Source organism: Mustela lutreola, chromosome 14 (assembly GCF_030435805.1).
Source record: "Mustela lutreola isolate mMusLut2 chromosome 14, mMusLut2.pri, whole genome shotgun sequence".
Lineage (NCBI taxonomy): Eukaryota > Metazoa > Chordata > Mammalia > Carnivora > Mustelidae > Mustela > Mustela lutreola.
In genome coordinates, this window is record NC_081303.1 from 61,325,445 (window position 1) to 61,342,435 (window position 16,991).

The following is a 16,991-nucleotide window of genomic DNA, read 5'->3' on the forward strand; positions in this document are numbered from 1 at the left end:
TTAGCCTTTAGGGCGCCTGGGTGGCTCAGTTGGTTAAGGGACTGCCTTCGGCCCAAGTCAGGATCCTTGAGTCCCGGGATCGAGTCCCGCATCGGGCTCCCAGCTCCATGGGGAGTCGGCTTCTCCCTCTGACCTTCTCCCCTCTCATGCTCTCTCTCACACTCTCTCTCTCTCAAGTAAATAAAGTCTTTAAAAATAAATAAATAAATGTTTATTAAAAAATAAAAAATTTAAAAAAATTTTTTTAAAAGCAGCTCAAACATCCAAGATAACTAATCTAATCTCTAAACTAGAGGAGGGATGTTTTTTCTTAATACTGTAATAAAAAAAGCTGCCGTCATATTTAAAATAAATAAATAAATAAATAAAGTTAGCCTTTAAAACATTATGCTTAGTCTACCCATGCAAAATAACAATTTTCCAGAATTTTAGAATCCCAAAGAAATTTCAAAGCAAATTATTTCCATAAAAGCATGAACATCAAAATCATACTCTTGTATCATCAGCCCTGGATTTCTATTGGTTACTAATATCCCAATGTATCAGGCTTATTGTCCTTGTGACACTAAGCAGCATAAACCCCGCTGTGAAAAATGATCAGCAGGCTAATCTGGGCCCCGACAGTAAGCTCCTAGAGAGCAGGGACGTTAATGACATGGTTCTCCTGGCCACGCTTACCCAGGCCTTACAACATAGTTCTCTGCTGAGTAAACGTTTATTGAGGACCAGGAGGACGACAACGACGCTGGTCGTCATCACCATGTTTGTTACATTTGCATAAGGAATTCCAAACACCCAAGCTCCAAGGAAGTATTATAAACAAAAATAATACTACAAATAATGCTACTAAACAGTATTTTTAATGTCAGAGTTGACGTTACTTACGGTCCTACGTACACATCTGAAGCGATACATATGTAGCCAGAAGAAGATCCAAACTTTAACTTGAAATTCTTTCTCAATTAATGCCAATAACAGTGTGTGGGATGTGCTCTAGGACTGCGTACAGCTTTGTAAAGAAGCTGCCTTTAAAATAAAGCCTCTCTCCCCTATCAGCTCTGTCACACAGTGCTTGAAGGTCTTTCCTTACTTCCTAACCCTTTCCCCTTGTGATTAAGTGCATTAGTATCTTAATGAAAATGCATTCTGTTTATTGCCCTCTTGGGAAGGGGGAGGTCATCACACCAAATGCATAAATTGTCATCAGAGACGGTCCGAGCATAATTGCAATTTTGCTGCTCCATGTTTGCAAGACTCAGGGTCCGTCTAAGTCCCCTGAAACATGCACAGATTCTAGTAATTAGCATAGAGTCTGCCTGGGACCACAGCATTGATGAAATATTTCAGAGTTAATCACACTTTGTAAACACTGATTTATATTGACTACCTTTCTCCAGACTGATGTCTCCTCATTAAATATCACATTAGTGGATTGCAGGATTGTACCAAGACTCAACTACTCAGCAACTGCTAATCCAACAGGAAGTAATACCTAACCACTTATAACTACTGCAAATTGGTTAAGTATGCATGACTGAAATATCTGTTTTTTAAAAAACTGTGCATTATAACTTCAGATAAGCCTATCAAAATTATTTGGCTCACTTAGCATTCTAACTCAGGGCATGTATAATAATAAAAGCAACTATTTTTTAACATAAGAGGTTAAATAATAAGATAATTATTAATTGCATCAACAGAGGCACACACCATCACCTTCTTCGGGGATGTTACTAATACCCAAAAAATTAAGGATAAGTCAAAGGGAAGCAGCCTGGCTGGGTCATGGCTGAGAATAAAAGGATTTAGAGTTGAACTTTAGATGAACCATTTTTCACTGCTGAGTTTCTTTAACCATCACTGAAAATGTATTTCCCATCCAGGGAGTGTTGCTAGTAATTTCCTAGGGGTTAATTAGTATTCTACTACCAGAACTTTCCACTCCACTTACCTCTTCCTAGTCTTATTTAAAAAGAAACTCAGTCTTTGCTTTCTTACTAAGAGATGAACAATAACTAGTTAGGGGGAAAAAATGGCTTCCAAATAGCATTTCGTGCCCCTTTTTGCCTGGAAAGCCAGTATGAAGTCCTCACTTTGCTTATTTTCCAGTACTAAAGCATGACCCACATTTTTAAGCCAACATTGGAAACTTCTACCAGGGTGACCCACTATCTCCCTCCCACCCCACAAAAAAAATCAGCTTTCATTTCAGACTGGTTCCTCTTCCTCTGAAAATTCTATGCTCAGCCTCCATGAGAACAAACGTCTGACAGGAACCTGGATCAGGCCTGTGTAAACTCACACCTGGACTAAACAGTTATCTCCTAACTGGATTTTGTGCCTCCATTCCATTCCCCCTGGAATCCAGACTGCGTACCTCTTCTGAGGACAGCTTAATTTTAAAAACAAACAAACAAACAAAAATCAAAAACAAAACAAACAAACAAAAAAACCTTAATTTAAAAAAATCACTACTTCTATGGTCCATTGAATTAAATACAGACTATTAGATTAGCAAACAAAATTGCCACTCCAATATGACACCCATCCACTTATCTAGCAATATTACAATTATCACCTTATATGAACTTTCTGAGGCAGCCAAGTCAATTTATTCATTTTTTGCTGTGTCCTTCAGACTTCCCTCTGAGAATGATCTATCTTTACCCCTCTTTTCTTCTTAAAATTACTTCCAAGGCTCACTGTTCAACTCAAATTCCATCCAAATTTTTCATGAAAACCTCTCAGACCATCATAGCAGAAAATGAGTTCTCGGTTCCATATCTTTTTGTGTACTCTCATCACATACAGACACACTGGATCTTGCCATACCTTTTTTGCAAGCATATTACCCATTAGATGGTAAGATCCTAGAGGCAAGGACCATTTCTTATATAGTAGAAAAATCTTCCTCCAAAAGGTAGTAAATAAAAATTGTATGCTTCAAAAAAAGTTGTATTTCCTTGATATCTCAAGGTCATTGCTATGAACACCAATTATGATGCTATAATGTAGTAATGTCCACAAGGTGAAGGAGCCAGCTGTCCCATCAGGAAGCAATATTAAGAACACTAGGAAAACAATTCCACAAATGAAAAAAAAAAAAAGTATTAGGAAGCCTAATTAATTTTTCAAAACCTTGAAAAGTAGCTTTGACAAAAATGGAAATGCAAGGTAAAACAGAAAGAGATCATTGAAGGGAAAACAAAACAAAACAAAAAAATCAAAGCCTTCTGGGGAGCAAAATGTGAAAATTAAAAAAAAAAAAGACGTAAGAGACTTTAAAGAAGATAAAGTGCATCTTGATATGAATAGGATAAGAATAAAAGGAAAATAAAACATGAAAATGTTTTAAAACATGAAAAAACAGACAGAGGGCACTAAGAGAGTTAATTTTTATCTTGTTACAGTACTTAATGTTACTTACGAAGTAGATGTTCTCAGAACTGGAGCCACATTGGAGAAAATATTTAGGAACGATGAAATGATAATAGCTAAATCTATGAATGACTCGTCTAAGAATGATTATATAAGGATTTTAAATTCAAAAAACAGAAGGAAAATTGTACGATTACCACCTGAGAGCTTCAGATCACATACAAAGAAGTACCCTAGTTTCCTTTCTAACCATCACATTCCAGAATTCTTCAATGACAAAAGGAAACATAAAGGCAGAGAAATTTTTAATAGTGCCTCAGAATGAACTCCTGAGGGAGAGCCTTTGTCTTATTCATTCCTTGATCCTTGGTGCTGATCCAGGAGCCTGGAATTGTGGATCATGTGCTTGGGTTCAGAGAAGTCCACAGTTTTACAGAGGAGATAAGACATGTAAGCAAGGAACAATACAATTTAATGTGGGGGGCAATGGTTCTGGATTCACAACCAGCACGCACATACACACATATGCATTCCCACAAATGCAGACATTATGCCTAAGAAAGTCAAGCAAGGGGTGCCTGGGTGGCTCAGATGGTTAAGCTCTGCCTTTGGTTCAGGTCATGATCTCCAGGTCCTGGGATCAAGCCCTATGTCGGGCTCGGAGCTCAGCAGGAACCTGCTTCTCCCTCTCTCTTTGACTCTCCCCCTGCTTGTGTGCTTCCTCTCTCTAAGGAATAAATGAAATCTTTAAAATAATAAAAAAAGTAAAGTCAATGAATTTTCAACCTAGGAGTGGAATGACTGAACTATGTTGTGAAAAATGAATAAGTAACTACATTGAGGTAAGGAACCTTCCCAAAACTACAGGCAACAAAACATGTTTTGTAAAAATTTCACTGTGAATGGATGGAAATTATAGCGGCCTTGAATGTTTTCACAAATGATATATTTTCAGCTTAAGTGTATAGAAATTGTTTACGATGAATTAGGTATCCTCCAGCCAAATTTCAATAAATTAGTTGTGACATACATGAGTGATAACCTTGATTTCACTAAGTAACACTGGTTTATATCTTGAAAAACAAATCAACATTATTCTAAAGAACTTATGTGCTGGAGGAAAACCTCTATCATTTCAAAGCCCTCCCATTGAGTTACTTAGTTCATCGTTGCTGGCTATGATCGCCAACCCAACAAAGTGTTTGATCCCCGTTAGAGTCTACACAGATTCTGCCCTTGAACTATCTTCCCTGGTGCTTTTTCTATGCAACAACAACAACAACAAAATAACCATTTTATCCTAAAAATGTGTGGCCCCAAGCACCTGGATAATAATGTTACATCTGTTTTGGTACCGGCTCAAAGACATGACTCCCAGGAGACCACCTGATCTCTACGGGGTCCTTGTTTTTCTTAGATTCACGAAAAGTGGAAACTATACAACAGCCATAGCAACGGTGGGCACCTGAAATGTGAACACTGGACAGTCCATCAGGAGGATACAGAAGTTATTGTTCATAAGCCAAGGATCCTCATTTCACACACGGAGTTTTCTTGGGTCACAGCTTGCGATTTCCTGGGACACATTGGTTAGACGGCACCAGGGACTGAATTAGGCAGCTACTGACGACAGGACTGGATTCTTCCCAGTTTTGTCAAGAGCTGGGGAAGCGAGCTCTGTTGCAGAGGGAACCAGATGAACAGGGAAACTCTGGGTTTTTAAAGCAGGCTGACAAGAATGACGGAGCAATTTATAATATCTCCTGGCAGCTTTTCAGAAAGTCTTGGGCTCTGATTACTTCTTTCAGACTCTTTTGTACAATTAGTTTGTAGGCAATATAATTTTCTCACTTACCGCTTAATAGAATCTTGCAGCTAGCTGGGGAGGGAATAACAGGGTGTATGTGAGGTTCCAGCCTGCAGTGCCAGTGGATAATTTGTATATTCCTTTCAGTCACTTAATGGACTTTTACAGTTTGGCAGTAAAAGGGCTGAATGATGTAAATTAGCATGGCATCAAAATAAAAATATATGTCAAATCCTTACTCCCAACGCACATCACTCATACACGGGAATGATGCGTTTGGCTTTATGTCGTGCCTAAGAGTCGTCCTCCTTTTCATGCGTACAGACATCATCATTGTAAAACCCATTGGAATGCATTTGTATATTTCCCCCAATTGTTTTAATTTTGTTAACAGAACCAAATGGCTTGAGATGACCCACAGGGCACTCCAAGTGGGGTTTATCCCATTGTTTTCCAACATTAAGTGATTTTAAAATAATGGCATTTGGCTCGGTACACAATTACAGAGCGTTAAAAACATGCAGCCAATAACCTGTAGTATTTTTGCTTTAAATGATCAAAAATATAAGAAAAAGAAAGAAAACCCACTATTGTTTCGTAGTAAAGGTTTTTCCATACAGCGATACGACTTCCCTTTCATTCCTTTCTCTTTCTTGTTTGTGTTTGTTTTTGTTTTTGTTTTTCTCTGTCTTGTTATTAATGCTAGTTTTTTCCTTATTACTTTCTGCCCATTCTACCTGAAATTGAAATTGTCTCTTTAACTGGGATTCTGTAATATGGAACAAAAACTGATTATATATCTCTAGCAAAAAAGTCATAGTCCCATCAAGGGACAGACTTTTTAAGTTTTTACAAAGAATCCCAAGTTAGACTTCAAAATAAGTTACCTAAGGACACTAAAACCTGTTCCCAAGGGATTGCTCTGATACTTTTTAAAGCTCCCTTTAAAACCTGTCACTAGAGTTACTTTATAAAAGGGGGTACAGTCCAAATACATTTCAATCATAATCCCTTAAAACATCTGACCACCTTCTTTATCACAAGACATGCGGCCAAATGAGGTCTGTCCATTATTAAATTTCACATTTACCTTCAAATTTCAAAGATCTCCGATCACTGGTGACATTTTGAGAACCTGCCTCAAGCTCTAAAAGAGGATGCCCAAAAGTATGAGAAGGAGTGGTGGAGTCAGGCCCCCAAAGGGGAGGCAAGTCCCCTGTGACATGGAGCCTGTGGCGTCCTGAGGTAGGAAGAAAGGAGCGTCACTGCCAGTTCACGGTCACATCCAGCTCTTAGCAAAGCAATTTCACATACAGGATGAGGCCAGAGTCAAATGTTCTTTGCCTTTTTGCTGCCCTTCTACTTTCTAAAAATATGAGATGGAAGATAGGGTATAGCAAGTCTTTTTGATCTTTGGTTCTTTCATGTTCTAAAGGATTAAATTCAGAGAATCACAGAGTATACAAGAGCCGTAATAGTATTGCAATACTATAGTACTATAGTATCACAATGAGGCTCAGGCTTAGTTCCCACATGCAAAGAGATGTCAACTTGTCTTTAAGCATGAAAAGAACAGAAGGAAACTTACAAGCAGGCAGGCTCATACAGTCCGAGCACTGTCTACTGGAGACTGTGGACTGTCTACTTGGACTGGAGACCAAGACCATATGCTCTGGTTTCATCATCCAGTGATGTGTATTGGGTGAGCCACTGAGCTTATAGTAGGTACCAACCATCTCTCTCGATGATATATCTAACCACAAGATTGTACTGACCTTTGAATTAAACTAAAAATAGATTAGCAGGGGAGGCATCTAGGTAGATCAGTCCATTAAGCAGCTGACTCTTCATTCCGGCTCAGGTCACGATCTCAGGGTTGTGAGACTGAGCCCCACATCAGGCTCCACACTGACCATGGAACCTGCTTAAGATTCTCTCTCTCTCCCTCTTCCTCCCCCACCAACTCATGTCCTCGCTCTCTCTCTCTCTCTCTCTCTTAAAAAAAAATAAAAAATAAAAAATAGACTGGCAGGAAAACAGTGTTGTAAAATGGAGGTGAAATTATTCAGCCTTTTTTTTTTTTCCAGGTTAAACAAAACATATCCTACACCTTAGTTTCCCTCAAATTTGTAAACATGGACATTCCTTTATTGCCTTAATTCCACAACTGTTGAGTCAATACTAGGCCCTATGCATATTCATCTCAAATGAAAGGTGGAAAAAAATATTGTATGCCCATTGCATGTCCTTCCTTCACATACTACTTGCATAGGGTTTAGAAAGACACCTGGAAATGAATGAGTAAAGGCAGAGGAGAAGAGAAATGGTAGGTGAAGGTCCAAGTTAGAGCTCTGCCATTCATTAGCCGTGTGAACTTGAACTAGTTGCTTTACCTTTACTACTCTAGGATTACTAAAATATAAAAAAGGAACAATTATGTGTACTTTGTACATGAATTACATGAACTATAGAAAATGAAATCATAGGTCATGTTGTTCACCCTTCTGAAAACAGAACGGAGAGACATTGTAAGATGTCACCCATTACTAAATACTTTCACTCTAAGACCTAAACCTGAGTTTGGGAATATTACAAAACAACCTTCCTCAGTTTATGCAAGAGTGTGAAAATGAACATGCCATTCACCCAGAGAAGCCGAAGGAAAATTTTGCCTTGCCAACAATTCCACTATACATGGCTATATTTTATAGATATTGGGAGGAAAGGAAGAAAGATAATAGCTGAAGTCATTTTTTTTTTAAAGCACAAAATTGTCTAAGAAGTGAATTTCTGAGACATCAACCACAGCTCCTTGCACGCACTTCCTGTCACTCCACCAGAGCTCCCACTATGTCTTACTGGGCGTAATCTGATTATAATCAAGGGCAAGGATTTGCCAAGCCCTTCCAAATCCCACCTCGGCTTTATCCCTTCCCACAGTCTTAGGTCAGTTTCTACCTCTATCTCAAGTCCACTCCCTTTTCTGACACGTACCCTGAATTACTCCAAATTCCTAGAAAGCAGCATTATCGTTCCTGCTGGTCCGCTTCATGTGCCTCCTTGGTCGTGTTTTCAACGAAGCTTGCCCAGAGCCCACAAGGCCAAGTCCTCATGGGTGTAACTAATTCATCTCTCACTCATCTGCAGGTGGGTCTTTCTCTTAGAACTCAACATACTTTATTGTTTGTGTCTACTGAATAAGCCTCTTCCTGTTCCAACTGTACATTCCTTGAGGATAGGAACTTAACACCCCTCAGAATTCCTTGTGTCCATAAGAAGGTGTGGTCAAGTCAATGACCCACAGGAAGCCAATCATGACCTGTCAACTTAATTTTTAGTGATCCTATTCCTCGTTCCCTCATTCTAATATTTAGCCCCAAATTATTCACCAAAAAAAGCTACGTATAGTGAATGAGAGAGAATAAAACTTAGAGGAATCTACCGACATTGGGTATTAAACAATACAAACCTAAAGGATATTAGACTTTGAGAAAAACCTAATTTCCAGTTGGTTCAGCCTCCTTGTTTATAAATATCACAGACATGTAAATATGTACTGATTAACCTATGATCGCTGGAACTTCCTTACAAAGATATGGATGAGTTAATTGCAAAAAAAAGGAAAAAAAAAAGACTAAAACTCAAACATTGGAGCATCTGGGTGGCTCAGTCAGTTTAGCATCTGCCTTTGACGTGGGTTGTGATCTAGGGGTCCTGAAATAAGCCCTGCATCTGGGTTCCCTGCTCAGTGGGGGGACTGCTTCTCCCTCTTCCTCTGCCCCTCCCCCGGCTGCTCTTGCTCTCTTTCTCTCTCAGATAAAAAAATAAAATAAAATCCTAAAAAAAATAAAAAATAAAAGAACTCAAACTCAAATATCCCGACATCCAGTCCAATGGTCCCTAGATGCACCCATTAAAATTTCATATCAATGCCTCTAATTAACACTAAGTGCGAGGCACTACTTTATGTGTTTTACAGATATGAAACCCATTTGGCAGATGAGAGAATCAAGGCACTGAGGCAAGAGGTAACATACGCAGAATCACATAGCTAACATGTGCCTGAGCCAGAATGTGAACCCAGGCACTCTGGATCCAACGTCCGTGCTCTTAACTATGATGCAATGCTGCTGGACTCCAGTCTTTCAAAAGTAATTTACTGAGTGCTGTTTGGAATAGAAATTTAAAAAATGAAATTCCTATCTTCTGAGAGGGTGCTTTGTGTAGCTGTCATTGTTGCTATTGTTGCTGGTTGGAAAGGAAATCTTGATGCCTTGGAGCGGTCAGGTAAGCGTGGGTCTTGGCATTGTCTTTTGCTGTTGTCAGACTTACGGTACAAGGGCAGCTGTGGGACAGGATAGGGTTGCTTTTGGGGAATGGAATCTCTCAACACCTCAAAAAGAAATCCCTCAACTTGTCTCTGTACCACTATGGTTTGTGGCCAGTTTAATTCCACAGAAACCAAACAGACCATGTCACCAAAGCAACAGGTGTCAGGTTGTAAACAATGTATTTTAAAGATCCCGCAATAAGGCTATTGTTCATGATAGGAGAAAAAAGGAATCCATATTCGGCAGGGTGTGGTCTGAAATGCATTCAAGAAGGGAGTAAGCGTATAATAAAAACACACTCACTGAGAAGATGATGGAGAATACAAATGTCTCTCATCCAGGGTAACGAGAAATTCAATATTTTTTCGCTTTGATGTGATGACATCTTCTTGGAAAGGGCAACTAGGTCTTCTGCAGATCCTATGTGATATGGACAGCCAAAACATCTCTGTTTTTAAGCTCCAAGAGAGGAGGGATGGTGTCACAGGAGTATTTATAAAAAAGCTCAAAGAATACCCCTGCCACAAGGAAGATGTTCTACTTGAGCCTACGTGCTAGGCTTGGTATTCAACATCAACTTGTACATGTTCTTTCTCTACCTACATATTTGAAACAACTTTGAGGAGTTTCCTTATCTGTTTAACACATAGGACTAAGGGGCATCTGGGTGGGTCAGTGCATTGAGGTGTCTGCCTTCAGCTCAGGTCATGATCTCAGGATCCTAGGATAGAGCCCCGCGTCGGGCTCTCTGCTCAGCAGGGAGCTGCTTCCCTTCCTCTCTCTCTGCCTGCCTCTCTGCCTACTTGTGATCTCTGTCTGTCAAATAAATAAATAAAATCTTAAAAACAGAAACACATAGGACTAAAACCAAGAAAGAGAAAATTTAACAAAGATGGAGAGGAGAAGGGAGCTGAGGGAAATTGGAAGGGGAGGTGAACCATGAGAGACTACGGACTCTGAAAAACAACCTGAGGGTTTTGAAGGGGCGGGGGGTGGGAGGTTGGGGGAGCCAGGTGGTGGGTATTAGGGCACGGATTGCATGGAGCACTGGGTGTGGTGCAAAAACAATGAATACTGTTACGCTGAAAAGAAATAAAAATAAATAAATAAAATTTAAAAAAAAAAAGAAATGCACGTTAGACAGTGGCAGTTCTCAAATGCTACAAGCAGTCCATATGACAAGTATAAAGGCATTAGGATCATATCCTATGTGACAAAGCACCTGCCCCTTCTTTAAGTTTTTTAATTTTTTTTAAATAATCACACCCAAGGTGAGGCTCAATAAAACTCATGACCCCAAGATCAAGAGTCACTTGTTCTTCCAACTGAGCCAGCCAGATGCTCCAAAAGCACCTGACTCTTAAACAAAATTATGACTTCAGAGCAATCCTGAAGTGGTCCTTGTACATTCCACAAGTGAAAGCAAGCACATCTTTTTCTAATATTGTCTTCAAAGCTTCTGTTCTCGAACGCCATCGATGTGCCAAGAACTTTGTTAGAAATGAGATACTGGTATGAGAGACTTCCTTCTTTCAAGATCAAGTTGATGTATTCAACAGTATCTATCTGTGTCCTCCAACACTGGTACAGATTTGGGGAAATCCTGTGGGACACTGTGACGGTACCTGCTCTGTACTTCAACTGTAGGAAGCACTAGAACAATGATGGTAAGACAGGAGTCGAACTGGATTCAAGTGCTGGTTCAACAATTTTCTGTAGGAGTCAGAGCAAGCTTTTTGAAGTTACCTTCTTCAGGAATGACATGGTAATGGCTGCACCCATTTATCTTTATGGCATGGCTGTGAAAATCAAACGAGATTTCAAGATTTCAAGACAGATTTCAAGATGCTGAGCAGAGCGCCTGACACAGAAGAACACTGATTCCCAGCAAGAATTACAACATTACGATTACACTCAGGAAGGGGGTTCGGGAAGCAGAAGAGCTCAGGGAGTCCTGTAAGTGGAGGAGCCAGTGCTCAGGGCAGAGGGGAGGAAATGCGAGGCAGAGAATTTCTTCCCGCCTGCTACAAGGAAGCCGAAAGGCATAGACTTCATGTCCACATCACAGGCACATTATAAGAATTACAAGCAAACAGATATTCAAAAGACCATAACCACTAATTACCCCAAGGGCCAGGGAGCTCAAATGGGGCTGCTGACTGGGAACGGAGGAAAACAAGGAACACCCAGATAAGAACCACGAAAACTCCCAATAGGTAGCATTTGTGCCTAAAGGTTTTCCTCTCTGAAACAAAACCCGTGCACTTGACCATCTGGTATGATAGGGACTGCAGGGAAGTGCCTGGCATTTCCTCAGAGATGACGAGCATAAGGAAAAACGTAACAGGGGAGAGTGGAGGTCTCCTGTGTGCTGATGGTCCAGGAGAGGTGGGTCAGGCAGCGCCTCCTCCAAGGGGATACCCGCTCAGCTCTCACTCCTTCACGGAACAGTAGAGGTGAACCAGTTTTTTCCTTAAAGGCCCACATAGGTAAATATTCCAGCTTCGAAGGTCATTCAGTCTCTACTGTGACTCCCAGCAATCCCACAGAGGTATAAAAGCGGCCATTTGACAACACAAGAAAGGGCGTGGTGATTGTGTTCCAATAGAACTTTCTTTAGCAAAATGATTCTGGCACTGGGCCTTGGTTTACAGAGCTCTGGTCTAAAAACATATGGACGAAAGGCTGCGATGCTACAAAACACTTCACAGTCTTTCCCATTATTTCCTTTCTTCCTTCCAATCCTGTAAAGTAGCTTCCTACAAGTTAGGTGCAGACATTACAAAAGAAATCTTAGCAAATTGGTAACATCCCAGAAGAACAAATGGAAGAAGGCGTTGGAGGGCTTTCACTTTAAATATCTGTAACATCTGAAATGGTTCTCCATATAAAGCATAATCGGAAGCCTCTGGGGGACAGTGAGGGTGTTCCAGAAGCGAGGAGGTGCCTTGGGAGTACTGAAGATGCTTTGGAGGCAAAAGGAAAAGAAAAGGTGCAGTCAAGGACAAAATCTCCGCTAGATTCATTCCTTTGAAGATTCTTGTACTTGCCTCTGATCTTCTTCAAATGAAAACTATGTTAATAGTTTGCACTGAAAAATGGATATCAGAATGTAGACTCGGCTCTGCTTTCCGATTCACTGTCAAGGAATGTTCACATTTCAGGCTCTAAATTCTAAATTAATCAAAAATTTCTGTGTATGAAATCCTCCTCTTTTTGTATTATTACTCGGCGGTGCCTATTTATTTCTTTATTATTTAGGCATTTGTTTATTTATGTATTTGTTTATTGGGGAAGGGGAAAAGGGAGAGGGAGAGAATCTCCATCAGGCTTCACACCCAGCAGGGTGCTGACATGGGGCTCGATCTCACAACCCTGAGATCACTACCTGAGTGGAAATCAAGAGTCAGATGCTTAACCGACTGAGCCACCCAGGTGCCCCTGAGCTATGCCTTTCTTAAAAAGTATATTAGAATACAGTTGTCTCACTAAGTTTGTTCAAACCAAAATAAAACAAGATTTAATCCCAAAGAATATAGTTTTTTCTTTAAAAATACAGATCTAAGGGCGCCTGGGTGGCTCAGTGGGTTAAAGCCTCTGCCTTCAGCTCAGGTCATGATTTCAGGGTCCTGGGATTGAGCCCAACATCAGGCTCAGCAGGGAGCCTGCTTCCCCCCTCTCTCTGCCTGCCTCTCTGCCTACTTGTGATCTCCGTCTATCAAATAAATAAATAAAAATCTTAAAAAAAAAAAAACAGATCTATTCAGATAATCCCACTCCCCTTCTTCTGACCAGTACTCATCGTAATAAAAAAAGAGTTGCCCTCTGTTGCAGTCACAAAGTTTATACAAGAGGACAATCACCGTCACATCAAACCAAGAGAATAAATAAGCTTCGTTCCTTCTAAAATTAAGAATTAAAGAGTCAGGGAGGTGTTACCAGTGGTGAGTGTGGAGGTACATTTTTGGGATCAACCTGAAACTAACAACTAAAAATCCAGCAGCGAAATGAGTGTCGGAAGATAAAAATCCAGGGAACTGAGGTAGAAGACCGATACAATGGTACTGAAGAGCTCTACTCTCATACTTCATCTATGGGGGCGGCGGGGGGGGGGGGGATTCTAAAAATGAATTAAAAAAAAAAAACAGTTCTTTTTAAGGCTTACTTCTGACTGTCTCCTTTTTTAAAAGCCTTTCATATTATCTAATCATAACTTTGGGAATATTCTTAATTCTCCATTTTTATTTTATTTTATCAACTTAATGGAAAATTTTGCCCATGGACTAAAATCTCTCAAGAAAAATTCAGTCTAAAATTATTCAATGCCTTAAAAGCTTAAAAAAAAATATGCAAGGCAGGGTACAGACTCTGGGTTCAGGCTGTCTGACACCCAGTTGTGTTTGGGCCATTACTTCTCGGTGCCCAAGTTCCACATATACAAATAGATACTGTAAGAATACTATAATAGTAGCATCGACTTCCTTGGGATAATGGAAGAATTAAATAGAACAATCAACGTAAATCACTTAGAACAATGTGAGGCACATTGCAAAAACTGACAGAGTCATTATTATTATGACAAACTAATGAATCCTTCATCTATTATTATTGGTAAAGGCCCTGCATGCAACTCCAAAGGCTGAAAACAACTATTTACATTGTCCACATATGTAATTATTTACAGGCAGCCTAAGGAGGTAAAAGATTAGAACTTCACATTCAGGGAACTATCCGAAACCCCTCAAAAATGTTAAACATTCCCCTCACATTCATCAGGATGGCCACCCTCAAAAGAAGACAAAAGAAAGCAAGGAGGAAATAACAAGTACCCAAAAGGACACAGGGAAACTGAAACCACTGTGCACCGTCACTGGGAACGTCAAATGATGCCACCATTATGGAAAGCCAGTCGGTATGAAGCCTCCTCAAGAAATTAAAAGCAGAATCACCATATGATTCAGCAATCCCACTCCTGGGTATATATCCAAGAAGTGGAAAGCAGGATCTCAAAGAGCTGATTCTACACCCATGTTCACGACAGCATTACTCCTAACAGCCAAGAGGCAGGGTTAGGGTTAGGGTTAGGGTTAGGGATGAATGGAGAAAGCAAGTGTGGTAGAGACTTGATGGATGAATGGAGAAAGCAAGTGTGGTAGAGACTTCGAACGAGATAGGATTCAGCTTAAAGAAGAAGGAACTCCTACCACATACTACAACATGGATAACCTGACGACATTTCGCTAACTGAAATAAGCCAATCACAGAAAGACAAATACGACATGATTCGAATATGGGAGAGAGAAGTGGTCAAACTCATGAAAAGTACAAAATGGTTCCCAGAGGCTGGAGGAGGGGGAAATGGAGAGTTACTTGGCGTCGAGTTTCAGTTCTGCAAGATAAAAAAGGTTTAAAGATTTGTGGCCTAATGATGTGCATATAGTTAACACTACTATACTGTACACTTAAAAACAGTTAAGATGGAAATTTTTATGCTCTGTGTTTATGTTATGTGCACATTTTGGTATGTGTGTTTTATGTTGTGTTATTTTTACCACAATAAAAAGAAAATAAATATTAATAAATAAATAAAGAAACATTTAAGCATCCTTTCTTTACATATTTCTTTCTTTACATATTTACTTTTCGTGTCAACCACAATACTTTGCCAGCATCTTTTACCTAATTTTGCTTTTACTTGAACCTTTGCAAAATTGTCTAAGTAGGCTCCAAGGACTAGGCCTTCCAATTGTTGAATCCCACTATCAACAACTTCAAAAGAAAGTGAATTAAGGCAATGTTGTGTCCTTTATCACATCTAAGACATTATCTAAGTTTATCAAGTAGAATATCAGATAAATGAACCATTGCCCTTTATCGGTAATGAAAAAAAGTTCTGTCCCAGGCCCTGAGACCCCACCCTGCCACTGCTCACAACCTGCCTCACAGCCTTCAAAACTTGCTTTTTAGTAAGTTACTGAGGTTTCCTCTCGTGGGGGCCCAAAAAATCATACTGAGACATAGACTCCCGCAACCAATTACCAAAGTGACACACATTCACATCCGGAGGAACCCGAAAGGAGCTCCGCGGGTTAAGCATCTGACCCTTGATCTCATTTCAGGTCTTGATCTCACAGTCATGAGTTCGAGTCCCACAGTGGGCTCCATACTGGGCATGGAGCCAACTTAAAAAAAAAATGGGGGACCTGAGACAACAGAACTCTCATCACTTCTTTTGGTCTCCTTTCCTACCTGAAGGGTGAACACTGTCATTTCTTCGACCTGAATTTAGCCATCATCAATTCTGAGTTTACTGGAGGAAGGGTCTTCTTGTGTAATTACTTTAACACAGGTATAAAAATGTGCATTTTGGGGGGCGCCTCGGTGGCTCAGTGGGTTAAAGCCTCTGCCTTCGGCTCAGGTCATGATCTCAGGGTCCTGGGATCAAGCCCCGCTTCGGGCTCTCTGCTCAGTGGGGAGCCTGCCTCCCCCTCTTTCTCTGCCTGCCTCTCTGCCTACTTATGATCTCTGTCTGTCAAATAAATAAATAAAATCTTTTAAAAAATGCATTTTGGAAACTATAAAGCACAAGGTATCATTCCTACTAAAGCTACTTGGGCTACTCTAAAGCCCAAGGTAAAGGTAATTTATCTGTTGTTTCTTTGCACAAAACAGCCTCATCTGTCAGGGCTCGGTTCTGGGTCAAAGGTGAACGAGGATGAAAGAATGAAAGCTATCAGAATGGAAAGGGAAGGACCGATACCTTTGCAGGGTCGTTTATCTAGTAACCAAAAAACAGCCTCCAGACTTTAGTCAAACAGTCGTCAGTTAACAGGGGGGTGACAAGGTGGCAGGCCCTCAGAAGAAAACCCGTGGGTCTGCAAGCCACGTGTCAGCCGCATCCCATTTGCTAAGAGTCCATCACACATGTAAAAGTCTACCTTGCTAGAAGACAGGAAAGCAAACGGCATGTTTAAAGAATTCTCTGGAACTGATCCTTAAAATCCCTCAGACGTGAGCATGTAAACCACACGAAGTCCTCAGCCATTACTTGCCAAGAAGAAGGTTGGTGCGGAGTGCTGGGAGGTGTTTCAGACTTGACAAGTGGTAGGCTGGGACAGGCCAAGAAAAGACAATGACTCACCAACAGATTCCTTGGAAGAAATGGCAGTGCACACGCTTCCTTCCCGTGAGAGGGTGACTGAGTCAGGAACAGGCTTGGGGGGGCCCAGGTGGGTCACCACAGGAGATGTTGTCCCAATGGAGCCAGACAGAGACCCTGGCCTCACGCCACAGTCAATACCCTTCCTTCCATGCCGCTACTTCTACGGACATTAGCTCAGGGGAACCATGGGAAACTGACTGTATTTTCTGAGTGCAGAGGGTTTTATTCAAGAAGGGAAGTTTTACAAAAATAAATAATGGAGAGCGTAGCCTCTTAAGTATGCATGTGTGTAGATAATCCAGAATTATACACT

The 16,991-nt window shown here is 40.5% G+C and overlaps 1 protein-coding gene across 12 annotated transcripts in view; it reads right to left on the reverse strand.

Moving 5' to 3' along the window:
* The window catches only part of ESRRG (estrogen related receptor gamma), a 622,335-nt gene that overhangs the window by 160,175 nt on the left and 445,169 nt on the right, over positions 1-16,991 (reverse strand). The window lies entirely within an intron of this gene.